Source organism: Haliotis cracherodii, unplaced genomic scaffold (genome assembly GCF_022045235.1).
Source record: "Haliotis cracherodii isolate W230 unplaced genomic scaffold, xgHalCrac1.p SCAF_12, whole genome shotgun sequence".
Taxonomy (NCBI): domain Eukaryota; kingdom Metazoa; phylum Mollusca; class Gastropoda; order Lepetellida; family Haliotidae; genus Haliotis; species Haliotis cracherodii.
The window spans coordinates 27,106,629-27,120,611 of NW_027266267.1; the positions used below are offsets into that span (position 1 = coordinate 27,106,629).

The 13,983-nt window shown below is 41.2% G+C and overlaps 1 pseudogene; it reads right to left on the reverse strand.

Annotated features, from left to right (window-relative positions):
* Window positions 1–13,750, reverse strand: part of LOC139458311 (uncharacterized) — a 39,266-nt pseudogene extending 25,516 nt beyond the window's left edge.
* Window positions 13,751–13,983: the final 233 nt, after the last annotated feature.

Genomic DNA, 13,983 nt, shown 5'->3' on the forward strand with positions numbered 1-13,983 from the left:
AATTAAAAGTGTAAACAAACAAAAAATAACCAAAAAATGGCATAATCAATATCAAAACTCAAATAGCCAAATCAAAAAAGTGCTCAGAAAACCACTAGCCAAACCTAAAATCCTACACCCCTCTAAAAAAATTGACAGATTAATTACAAAACTCCAAACAGGACACACTAACCTAAATAACCACCTAAAACAACTTAAAAGACACACCACAGGCAACTGCCCCCACTGCAAACAACCCGAAACCACAGAACACGCACTCATTCACTGCACCCACTATCAAACACACAGAACCACACTACAAACCACCCTCAATCTAAATAAGGTTCCTACTCTAGATGAAATACTAAACCCTCAAAATAAACTAGAAAACTTCAAGGCCCTAGGCGTATTCCTAATCAAAACAGACCTAATTAAGCGCATCTAAAAATTAATTAATCTACCAATCCAAAATCCAATAAACATACAAACACACACCTCATAGTAGAGTCATATCCCTGGAATCCGTGACCACTTTATTCCTACCTTTTTTTTATGATGGATTCGTTTAACTGACATGTCTAACTAAAAAAATAGCCCCCATGACCCTCTGGAAAATGACGGCTAACTCTGCCAGAACGCAAAATTCAAAATGGCCGTCGACGCCATTTTGAATAGCATGAAATAGTATATCTATGGAAGAATATCAGCCACAGACACATATAAGGTGTCTAATTCCACTAATTTGAACGTGATAAATCCATTGGAATTGTTATTTTTTACATTAGAAGCAATTATGACCTTGAATTCCAAGATGGCTGCCGGCTGCCATCTTGAAAAACAGAAAATATCATATCTCGAATACTAGATGGGCTACAAGAACAAATGAGGTGTCTTATCTAACTAATTTTAACATGATAAAACTATTGGAATGGTTAATTATATCCTTGGGATCATATTTATCTCAATATTCAAAATGGACACCATATATGAAATTATTTGGGTGTTTGAAATTCTTATAATTATATGAGGAGGTAATACTGTACTAAGAACTACAGAACGCAACTAAAAAGATGCTTTGGAAACTCTTTACAATTATTCACTGCATGAGTCATTGCATGAGCTCTCATCACTGCCGTCATCAGAATCACTAGAAAGATCACTGTCATTATCGTCTGCTGGTGAGATTGCAGGTAAGGTAATTGTTGAAGGTAAAGCAGGCTGTGTGTAACGATCAGGCAGGTAAAGGCCGGCATCACAATGCCAACCATGACCTATTGGAGAGGGGTGACTCTGGAGATCAAAATGCTTTTGCAAATATGCCAAGTAGTTTGCCCGTTCCAAGTGATGACGGAGACTGTCCGAATCAGGTGCAAGTCTGATGGTGCTTTTTTTCTTTTGTGCTCTCCACTTGGATGCCCTGACTTCTCCCAAACTTGAACTTTTGGAATCACAATAGACATAACGAATTACAAATCGTTCCAAGTCCTCTATGACTTCTTGTGTGACTGGAAGTTCTCTACCACAACTTGTTAACAGGTTCTGTGCTTCTTCAGAATGCTGGGTGCGATGTACAATACTCTTCTTGCCAATCCCATAGAAACCAGAGTTATGGTCACATCCAGTAAGCACATGAATTGGTATAATGCATTCTGCCATTTCCTCGTCACACAAGCATCTAGCAGAGATCAGTTGGTGTTTCTTTTTGATACACATCAGGCCTGGTGTTTTTTTAGCAACATATGCAGCCTGTACATAGTTGTCAGTATCTTCAGTGTCAACGACAACAGCCTCTGTGTAGCCCTCAGACCGAAGCATACTATATGTGGTAAATATGGCTGTGTCTGCCTCTGCTTGGAAACATGTTAACTCTGGCATAAGCTTACCTGTGGTTAGATTCTTTGGACTGCCACCTACTACACAGTAAATGATTTCCACATGAGTTGAAGCAGCAGCTTTCTGGAATGCAGTTTGCAAAAATACCTGCAAGCGAATCTTGTTGCTAGGATTATACAAGATAGAGTGGAAATGTTTCTTTGAAGGAAATTTTTCCTCAGACTTCATGAACACATTGCTGACTGGTTTGGCATTTTGGCGCAGGATACGCTCACTGTCTTTGATTGAATTCTGATCATATTTGTCATTGATGCAAATGATCCGCTCAGCATGCTTGTGCCTTGTAAAAACAGTGTGCACAACCTTATCCGCATAGTCTCCCCATCTGTACTTTGTGCCATCACCCTTTTCTCTGTCTTCAGTGGTTGGAGTAGCCAGGTGCCAGATGAGACCCATATCAACAATAGAGGTATACACATCAGGTTCGGGAACAGGGGTCATAGTAAGTTTCTCCTGGAGTTTACTTTTCTGGACCTTTCGCATGGTTCCATTAACATTGAAGATTGGAAGGCACTCAGATGTAACACGATGCTGCAACACATCTTCAAGTTTGAGGGCACCACTGTTTTCAACAAGCCCAAGGACAGAGGCCAATGCTTTAGATTCCATTTCTCCAGTTTTCTCTTTGAAGTTATCTCCATTTACTGTCTTCAGTTCTTGATTTGCAAAGTTTTGGTGCTTGTTGAGGGGGATACGGTCATTCAGAGATTTCTTTTTAGAATACACTCTCTCTTTCATGAAGTCTTTCACCTTATGTTCACCATCTTCCTTTGCTGATTTCAAATCATCAGCCAACTTTTCTGAAGCCTGCATTCCTGACTGCAGAGAACGAAGGGTTTGGTTTGTGTGATCAAAGGGATCACAGTCAAACTCTGTGAAACATGCACTGATGTCCTGGACGGCTTTTTCATCCTTCTTCATTCGACTTGATGAAGCATCTGCATGCTTCGGTCTCTGCTGTCTCTTCATATCAGCATGGCGATGGACACTTGCCCTGACTCGATTGATGTTATTCACATTCCGTGTATTTGACAGGAGCTGCTTTTCATTGTTCATGGCTTGCCTGTCATTGACTGAGCGAAAAACCCAGTCTCCATGAAAGAAGCCTGTTCGTCAGGAAGGTTGTCAAGTACTGCACTAAAATCAGGGAGATGTCGACCATACTTGGTGTTGTCATAAGCCACCATCCATGGCAGCATGAGCTTCAGTGAAGATTTGAACTCAGTCCAGTTCCTTGTTCGTAGAGCATGGATGTTTTGGGTGAGAACTTCCACTATTTCCATAAAAGATATCCAGTACTGTGCTTGTGGTGCATCATGATATTCTTCGAAGAGAGTATCAACAAGGTGTTTCAGCTCTGCATTGCTTTCCAGTTTGCTATACGCTTCCGCAAGTTCCTCATCTTTTGCATCAGTCTGCTGTCTAAGCTGGGAAATAGAAGCCTTGACTTCATCAGATAGAGCTGTACCTTCCAAACGCCTGTTTAGTGCATGATGGACCATTGTTTCATAGAAGAGGTACAGACATCGTACACCACGCTTGAAATGTTTTCCTCGGAGTGCTTGATCTACCGACCCTTCTGCAATTACACCTGCTGCCACTAACACATCAGAAATACCTGAACCCTTAAACCTCTTGTAAATGGCATAGATGAATGACATTTGGATGTGGAAGGGTCCCATGAACGGCAAAATTTTGCTGAACTGAACCGCCTTCTCGTTTTTTAACTTCAGCAAGAGCAAGTAGACCGGATAATCACCTACAATGATTGCGAAAGGCATCTTTTTTTCATTAATTGACTTAGCAAGTTTGCACATTACATCATAGAGGATGGTCTTACTAGGCGGGTCAGAATATGTCATGTAGTATATTGCACGGCTCTTCTCTTGTGGTTGTGACATGTTAGCATGAAACCCTTTATAACCAGGCACTTGCTGTTCTTCTGGCTTTGGTCTTGAGAGGTCATCTTGGGCCCTGGACAGTGCATGAATAACACCACGTGTCCTCTGAGTAGATGTGTCCAAAAGAATACTGTTGTTTTCTGTCTCTGTCCTGATGGGTGGCTCCCCACGCTTAACTGTCTTGTATGGATCAATCTTCTGCATTTCACTTCCAAGTTCCTTGAGAGAGGCAGAGAGAGATGAGGCAAGTTTTGCACTGGGAACTGGACGAGTTTCATGACTCTCCAACGGTTCCGAATCAAAAGATTCTGGTTGAACAAACATCACGTTAGTGCGGTGTGGTTGATCAGCACCAGTGAGTGTGTCACTCTTGAAGTCATCATTGTCTACTATAGCCACAGCAGGTTTGCCTTCAGCAAGCTCGAACGGACAATTCAATGAATGTTTTAGGTCAGTCGATACCCAGAAATCCCGCAGCATAAGAACATCATTGTAGCTGATGCCCAAACCATCTTTGTGCATTACATCAATGATCTCCCTACTTTTTGTCAGTCCATATAGCATGACTGACATATTCGTCTCAAATGCAGTGTGTTTTCCGGTGATGTAATTTGTGATGACAGAAGCAATTGAACGGACAGTTGGACAATCATCAATGACAGCCATCGTTGGATGCTTCATCCAGGTGATCAGCTTCAATAGAAGTTCACTCAGTTCTTCTTCTCTCTCCAATTCATGGATGTATGGAGGCCAGGGGACAGTGTTAATGCTCATGACTTGCTCCTTGAGTCGTGCTGCAACATTCATAGCTAGCTGATCATTGCTGACACCAAGTGAATATATTGCAGCCTCAACATATGTTCCTCCTGCTGTGGTATCATAGACCAGTTCACTCTGATTCTTCTTATTGCGTTCATGAAATCCGATGCTTTCACTAAATTCTTTGATCAGAAGTTCTTTTAAGTAGCTAGATTTAACTATTGAATTATGCCCAAAATTTGAGATGATGCGCTTGTAATCATTCAGGAGACTTTGTACGGTACGGAATTCATGATCTTTGAAAATTACTTGATGAACATGATTGACGAAAATACTCTGTGCTTCTCGGAGGTTCACCCGCTGAAGATGCTGAGCGCTTTCATCAGTGATACCCTTATGGTCACTGAGATACTTTCGCCAGCATCCACGATGATACCGTATTTCAATTCCAAATGCTGTTTCAGCATCAAGGATAGAATCAATTAAAGTGTTGAGTCTCTCTCTCATGGTAACATCATCCAGATGGATGGTGTGAAGCTTAAACCTTCTCCAGGCATCTTTTGTTGAGAGCAGAATTAGCTGCTTGTCACGATCCTTCTGTTTTGGGTTGGCTTCTTTCATGCACCAAATGCAGCGTTCCTTGTTATGAAGGCAACTAATACTGGAACGTAGTTTTTTTGGTGCCTGTGGGACTAGATCATCTGAGTCTTCCACTCTGCACATGCTTTGCTTAGATTTTGACAAGCGGTTCTGAGATTGCAAGAGCTTGCTGCCACTGGATAATGTCACATAACAAGAATTATGCATGTTGTGCCCTGTCGGCCCTTTCGCCCAGTCTACTGTGCCACAAACATTTCCAAATTTGTCAAGTCCTTCACATTTTGTGGCCTTTTCTTTCATGGTATTCCATTTAGCAGGAGTCATATTGTCAATGTTGTCACCTTCTGGACAGGCATTCTCACATAGCATACAGAAGAATGATTTTTGTTTCCGCTTTAATGGAGCACCATCATAACGTCTGCTAGGTCCATCCTCTGCCTCCGCCATTTTAAAGAATATGGAAGAGGAAGATCTTCGTGATCACTGTTACCACTACAGAAGCTTTATTTAGATCTATTACTACAATGCAGTGACTAATAGGCACCTGATACCGAATTAAATATAGCAAAATGATTTCCTTGGCATCTGAAAATAATATATCCTTTGCAGAATTTATAATAACTACCTTAGCATTAAGTTATTTGCTTTAACATTCAAAATCAGTTTTAGGTTGTTGATGTTGTGCTTCAAACAAATTGTTGAGGTCAAACAGACAATTTCCCCCTCAATCCTTAGATATTGACCAATATCACATTACACTGGCATTGGATGAAGATGACAGTTAGATAGGGCACATACAACTATTTACATTAAAATTCATACCAAGATCATTACAATCGGTTTATCATTTCTTAATGTATGACAATACTACACCCAACTGGTAAAGAAACGCATAACTCAAAAACACGCAAATTTAATGTTAAATACTTTAGCATGATCAATTTTGGTCGTTACTAATAGATTTGTTAAATTCAACATTTTAGCTGTAATCACCTACAAAAAATATCTTTCTAGCTCATATAGTTTCCAAGGTATAACCCTTCAAAATTATCCGGCATGTGCGTTTCTTTTGTAGATGAGTATACCTTATATGCTACATTGTTGGTGACCATTTTGAATATTGAGATAAATATGATCCCAAGGATATAATTAACCATTCCAATAGTTTTATCATGTTAAAATTAGTTAGATAAGACACCTCATTTGTTCTTGTAGCCCATCTAGTATTCGAGATATGATATTTTCTGTTTTTCAAGATGGCAGCCGGCAGCCATCTTGGAATTCAAGGTCATAATTGCTTCTAATGTAAAAAATAACAATTCCAATGGATTTATCACGTTCAAATTAGTGGAATTAGACACCTTATATGTGTCTGTGGCTGATATTCTTCCATAGATATACTATTTCATGCTATTCAAAATGGCGTCGACGGCCATTTTGAATTTTACGTTCTGGCAGAGTTAGCCGTCATTTTCCAGAGGGTCATGGGGGCTATTTTTTTAGTTAAACATGTCAGTTAAACGAATCCATCATAAAAAAAAGGTAGGAATAAAGTGGTCACGGATTCCAGGGATATGACTCTACTATCACCCGGCTCCCTTAGTTCCCTCCTCCACCCACCTCGGCATTTATTCCAAATTTAAAAATTTCAAAAAATCGATATAAGCAACCCCTAAAAGCCCCCTCTTGGGTTGCACACACCACTTTCACCCTTCTCGGAATACACTAAATGGCCCGGCCAGGCCCGTGTGCGAAATACGCTGTAGTCGGAAAGCGCACGTTAAATCTTCTATATCAGTCAGTCAGCCCCTTTGGTATCGCATTGCCTGATAGCCAGCCAAGGAAACTCCATCATCGGTAATTATCACGTTATCCTTATTCACATACTCTTAAAATCACTCTCACCGAATTAATCATAAAACCCCTAAATCCTTAAAAAACAACAACACTAAATAACCAACACCTTATCCTACCCAATCTCCCTAACACAGCTCGCACTCATTTCTACTCACACCAACGCCCACCACTCAAACACACCCTTTGACCCAACTCCTAAAAACAAAAAACACCTAATCCCCCCTTCTCCTAAACACAACGCTCGCTCTTTCCTACTCACCACCCACGCCCACCACTCACATACCTCCACTCCTTCGACTAAATATCTCTTAATCCCCGCTTTCCACTTGTCTCACCTTATCCCAGCCTTCCAGAATCAAACTTAATCTTCAATAAATAATCCATTTCCCAAACCCTCCTACTAAAACCAACAACAAATAACCACCGCAACCTCCTCCGCCTCCTAAACACAACTCACCAAGTAAAAACAACAAACCAACTCACCTCCCCAAAACACTCCACCACCGCTCACCACAACACACGCTCTCCAACACAACACCCAAACAATATGACTGACACCCGCAACGCCACACTCGCAGACATTCCAGCTCCTTACTCACCCACGCCTGCGGAAGCGCACAACACTTCTGGGAGGTCACTCGAAAACATCGTCCCGACCGAGTATGGCGAAAACACGACATACACCACCCCAACCAAACCAGCTAACTCGCCACCACAAAACACCAAAAAACGCAAACTCGACACATCCACTCCACCTCCATCGCCAACACCCTCCCCGGCCGCCTTCCTCACCACCTTCGCCCTCTACTTCTTCTCAGCAGGCTCAGGCACCACTCTCTCACTGGAACTTTCGGCAGACAAAATAGGACTTTGGTTCAAAAGACAAAAAATAAATTACAACAATATTAAAAAAGCCAACAAAGGATACCAGATAATCTTCCCTAACCGAGAATCTTACAACGCAGCAAATAAAATAACTCAAATATTCCACGTCACGGTAATCAAACAAACACCTAATTGGCAACAATATACACGAGGCGTAATTAGGGTTAACCCCAGGGAAACAACTGAGGACTTACAATTATACTCTCTAGAAGCTAACATAAACCAAGACCAAAACCCTCAACCCCTCATCACCAGCACGCGCAGAATAACCTCAACTAGAAACGGAAAAACGGTCCCAACCTCCATTGTCATAATCAACTTTAAAAAAACCGCTAAATTCCCTGAAGCCCCCAAACACATATCCTTCGGAGCCCACACCAACTTAGAAGTCAAACCCTATATAAAGCAGGTCAAGCAATGTTCAAAGTGCCTCAAATACAACCACACTGCTTCCCAATGCACCTACCCTAAAACTAAATGTAAAAAATGCGCACAAACAGACTGCCCAGGCACATGCACACCCTGGTGCATCCACTGCAAATCCACCCAACACACCTCACTTTCAAACCAATGCCCACACAGACACACACTCACCCAGCAGGCCAACAAACACGTAAACATAGAAACGGCTAAAATCCAAACACGAAAATTTGCTACACCTGCATCTAAACCACTCCTCCCTACACCACACCCAAACACCATCCCACAAACAAACACCACACCCATAACCGACAGCTCTGTCTGGGACCCCTACCGAGAAACCGCACCCACCTCACACACACAAGCAGCCACTCAACCAACCACGAACCCTCCCAAAACATCAACCCCCGCATGCAAAACAAACCTCAAAATGACCACCACAACACGACCCTCATCCAAGCACCCTACAGCCCATATGGCAACAACGCTCTCCCACAAGCAAGCACAACAACAAAACACAAACACTAAGAAAACATCAGCTACACCCATCCCGCCAACACCTTCACAACCCTCCACATCACATGCCTCCCCCATGGAAACTCAACCATCTAAACCTAATCCAACCCATGACGAAGATTTCTCCACTACTGAGGAAACAATAGACACTACTCCAACTAAAACAAATCAAACTTCCCAACCAGCCAACACCCCAAACCTAAATAACCTCACCTTACTCCTAGCATATATGCATAGTCAAAACTCACCAAAAGCTAGTATGGAATCCTTCCACAAAGTAGCTTTCAATCTAAAATTAACCGATCTTCCCTTCTTCCTCTTTAACCTCCATCTAAAAGAACTCACCGAATAAAATAAAAACTAAAAACTAAATCACCAATCACCCGAAACCAATAATGGAAGGACTAAATATTTTTCAGTGGAACGCCAACGGACTCACCTCCCACGGCCATGAACTAAAAACTAAATTTAAACTAAATAAAGGCCCTCACATTGCTTGTATACAGGAAACCAAATTCTCAAAAAAATCGAAATTCACACTACCTAACTACAACTCAGTTAGAACTGACAGAGCTAAACCGAAAACAAGAAGAGCCGCAGGAGGACTAATCATATTTATCAGGGAAGATATAAATTACGAAGAAATAAAAATAGACACGCCAAACCTAGAAGCCAACGGCATTAAAATCACATTAAATAACCGAAACATAAACATCATAAATATTTACCACTGGGCGGAACAAAAAGTCCAACCTGAGGATCTAAACAAACTACTCAAAATAAGCGATAAATCTACTATATTCCTAGGAGACTTTAACGCTCACCATCCTACATGGAGCATAGATGATAAAATAGATAATCATGGCAAATTAATCTCCGAATGGATAGAAACAAACGACCTAGTACTCCTTAATAGCAACCAACCCACGAGGTACGATAAGATAACCCAAAAAATGTCGGCTATCGACCTAACCATATGCACCGCAGATCTAGCCCAAAGCACTCAATGGGAAGTGCACGACGTCCCGCTAGGTAGCGACCACTTCCCCATAAACATAACCATAGGAAATACAAACGTACCAATCCAAACAGAAAACCAAGAACCAAAATTCCATTACAATAAAGCTAACTGGGACCAATTCCAAGATATCTGCAACGAAGCTAACTTAAACGAAATAGAAAATAATGATCCAGAAACCTATTGTAAAAACCTAACAGACTATATAATAAACGCAGCCAAAACCTCCATCCCCTTCAAAACATCTAAGACAGGCAAACCGACGGTACCATGGTGGAATGAGGAAATAGAACAGACCAGACGAAAACATAAATCAGCCTTCAATAAAGCAAAACGCGACTACAAATATTTAAACATAGCCCACGAACTAAACCACCAGGTTCAAAAACTAGTCCAAATAGCCAAAAGTAGAGACTGGAAAAAATTCTGCGAAGGTATAAATAACCGTACAGATGCCAGAACGGTCTGGCGCAAAATCCACGCCATTAGAGGCTTAAAACGACATAAAAAAAACCCCTAACATTAACAACTAAACCAACCCCGCCCAAAAAGCAAATAATCTCGCCAACCACTTTTCGGCCGTTAGCAGTAACAGCAACTTCAGCCAAAAATTCCAAGATAAACTTAAAACAGAAAACAAACCCACAAAAGAACCAAACAATAACAATCTAGAAATAAATCAACCCTACACAATGGAGGAGCTCCTCTACGTAATCCAAAACAGGAAAAAGGGCACAGCCCCAGGATTAGACCTAACCTCTTACCAAATAATTAAAAAACTCCCCCTAAAACTACTCCAGGCACTACTCAAACTATACAATCTCATCTACCTAAACGGACAGGTTCCTACTTCCTGGAAACAGGCCCTAGTCATACCAATCCCTAAACCTAATAAACCAGCTAATCAAGCTAACTCATATAGACCAATATCCCTAACTTCAAACTTATGTAAAGTAATGGAATCAATGGCTAAAAATAGATTACAACATTACTTAACCCAAAATAACACCATAAACCCAGATCAAAGCGGTTTCACTCCTGGCCGCTCAACCCTAGATAACCTCGCCCGACTAGAACAAGATATTAAGACAGGACAACTAAATAAACAATATACCACAGGCATCTTCTTAGACTTCTCTAAAGCTTTCGACATGGTATGGCACGATGGGCTAATACAAAAACTTAAAAAAATAGGACTCAAAGGTCAGATAATAAACTACATCCAGGACTTCTTAAACAATCGTAAAATAACCGTGGGTATAGACCAAACTCTATCGGACCAATGTCCCCTAGAAAATGGCACTCCACAGGGCAGTATCCTCAGCCCCACCCTCTTCAATATAATGATAAACGATCTATTCGAGGGTCTATCCCCTAAAGTAAACACATCAAAATTCGCGGATGATGGAGCCATCTGGATCCGCACTAAAAGCATGAAAATGGCCAAAAATCTACTCCAAAAATCTCTTAATAAAATACAACAATGGGCTGACAAATGGGGCTTCTCCCTTAACACAGAAAAAACAACAGGAATAGTATTCAAACATAAAAACATGAAACCCGCCTCCCCAATCCTCCAGCTAAACAATCAAACAATCAAATTTCAAAAACAAACCAAATTCTTAGGACTTATTTTCGATGAACATCTCACCTGGGATGCTCACATCCAAAACCTAACAACTAAATGCAGTAAAGACCTAAACACCCTAAGATGCCTAACTGGCTCTAACTGGGGAGCCTCCAAAGATACTCTCCTCTCTCTCTACATATCCCTAATTAGATCAAAACTAGACTACGGCTGCGCCATATACAACACCCTAAACAACTCTCTATCTAAAAAACTTGACTCAATACAATATCAGGCTCTCAAACTCATTACACGCACCCAACATGGCACCTCCTACACCTCACTTCAGGCCTTAACAGGAGAAATGCCACTAAGTCTACGCAGGGAACAGCTAAGCTTAAATTTCTGGGCCGCGTCCCAATCAAACCCTCTCATCCAAAACTTAAGCCCCAAACCAAAACATCAGCCCCAAAAACCAAGCTCTAGCTCGTAAACACCCCTTACTTACAACCAACTAAAACCACACAATCCTTCCGACTCCCAAATAACCAATCAATATTCACGGCCGAACTAATGGGCATGGCCTCAGCCCTCCACAATCAAGAATCCAAAAACAACCAAAAAATCCTAATACTTACTGACTCCCTAAGTGGACTACAAGCCCTCCAAAACAAAAATACCAAAAACTGACCTAAATTAATAAATCAAATACTTAAAAGCTCCAACGACCTAACAAAAGCAGGCAAACAAATAACTTTCTTGTGGATACCCGCCCACGTAGGAATATACGGTAATGAAAACGCCGATAAAGCAGCTAAACTATCACTCAAAATCCCAGAAATAAGCTTAAACTTACCCATCTCAAAATCAGAAATTAAAAGTGTAAACAAACAAAAAATCACAAAAAAATGGCATAACCTATATCTAAACTCAAATAGCCAAATCAAAAGAGTGCTCAGCAAACCACTAACCAAACCAAAAATTCTCCATCCATCAAAAAAATCGACAGAGTAATCACTAAACTCCAAACAGGACACACCAACCTAAATAACCACCTAAAAAAACTTAAAAAACACACTACAGGTAACTGCCCCCACTGCAAACAACCAGAAACCCCAGAACACGCACTCATCCACTGCACACACTACCTAACACATCGAACCGCATTACAAACCACCCTCAATCTAAACAAGGCTCTCACTCTAGAAGCAATACTAAACCCACAAAATAAACTAGAAAACTTCAAGGCCTTAGGCGTATTCTTAATAAAAACGGAACTAATAAAACGCATCTAAAACCATAATAACCTACCAAATCAAAATCACATAAACAAACAAACATCCACCATACCCAGCTCCCTTAGTTCTCCTCCCCAACCCCATCGGCATCTATTCCAAATCTCAAAATTCCCAAATTATATATAAGCAACCCCTAAAGCCCCCTCTTGGGTTGCACAGACCACCCTCGCCCCTCTCGGAAACACATTAAATGGCCTGGCCGGGCCCGTGTGCGAAATACGCATCAGTCGGAAAGCGCACGTTAAATCTCCAAAGTAAGTAAGTACCTTTTGGTATCACATCTGCTCAAGAATAAATACTGGAACTGTCGCCATCAACTCTGTGATTTATATTCTCAACTTTATGTTCTAAGGTCCCCTATATATCTGCGAGAGCGCACAGCACACGCGCGTTCTCAATTGCACTAGCTGTGGCATCTGCGCTATTGTACACCACATCGATGTAAATAGTCTCTAGGGTCACGGTGTCATCAGGATGAAATTATACTTGTGCTTGTATAGGGAAAGCCCCTCTGTGGGGCGACGGTAAGGGTTCGGGTAGTATTCAGGACACTGGTTGTATGGATACCATCATGAAACAAGAAGTAAAAGCCATTCTGAAATTGTCTTAACAACGATAACACAATGACTGTGCTCTGAACACAAAGACACACCATTCTCGCCCACCATTTGCAATCCCAGCCTGCACGATTACTTCCTTGTTGAGTGCACTAACTATGATATCTGCGTTATTGTACACCACACCTATGTAAATAATATCTCGGGTCATGGTAACATGGTCGTCAGTAGCGTGATGATATATTTGTGTTTATAAAGAGATCGCCTAATGTGGAGCGATGGTAAGAATTTGGGTAGTATTTGTGACTATGTCCATATCATATGGATACCAACACAGTAACTGGCCTTCCCTTATTGTCTTTCCATCGACCACAACAATGACTGTGAACACTAAACACACCTACCTCTACTTGTTATTACGCCCACAATTAGAAGTCCCTGCCTGCACAGGATACGGCAGTCTCGTGAAAGCAGCAGTATAAATACATTTACAATTCACGTTTAGGGTCATGGGTCATTGCGTTGTTAGGAACCTGCAAAGTGAAGAGGAAAGGTGAAGGTTGGGGTAACATTGTAGCAGTCGGTATACAGATAATCGGGGATGGAGACTTGCACTTTCTGTTCTTGATTGTTCAACCAAATGGACAATTATTATTACTACATCGCAGTAGGATGTCGTAGAGATATCTATACACTGTATCATTTCAGATCCCGAACATAAGTGAAAGAGTAT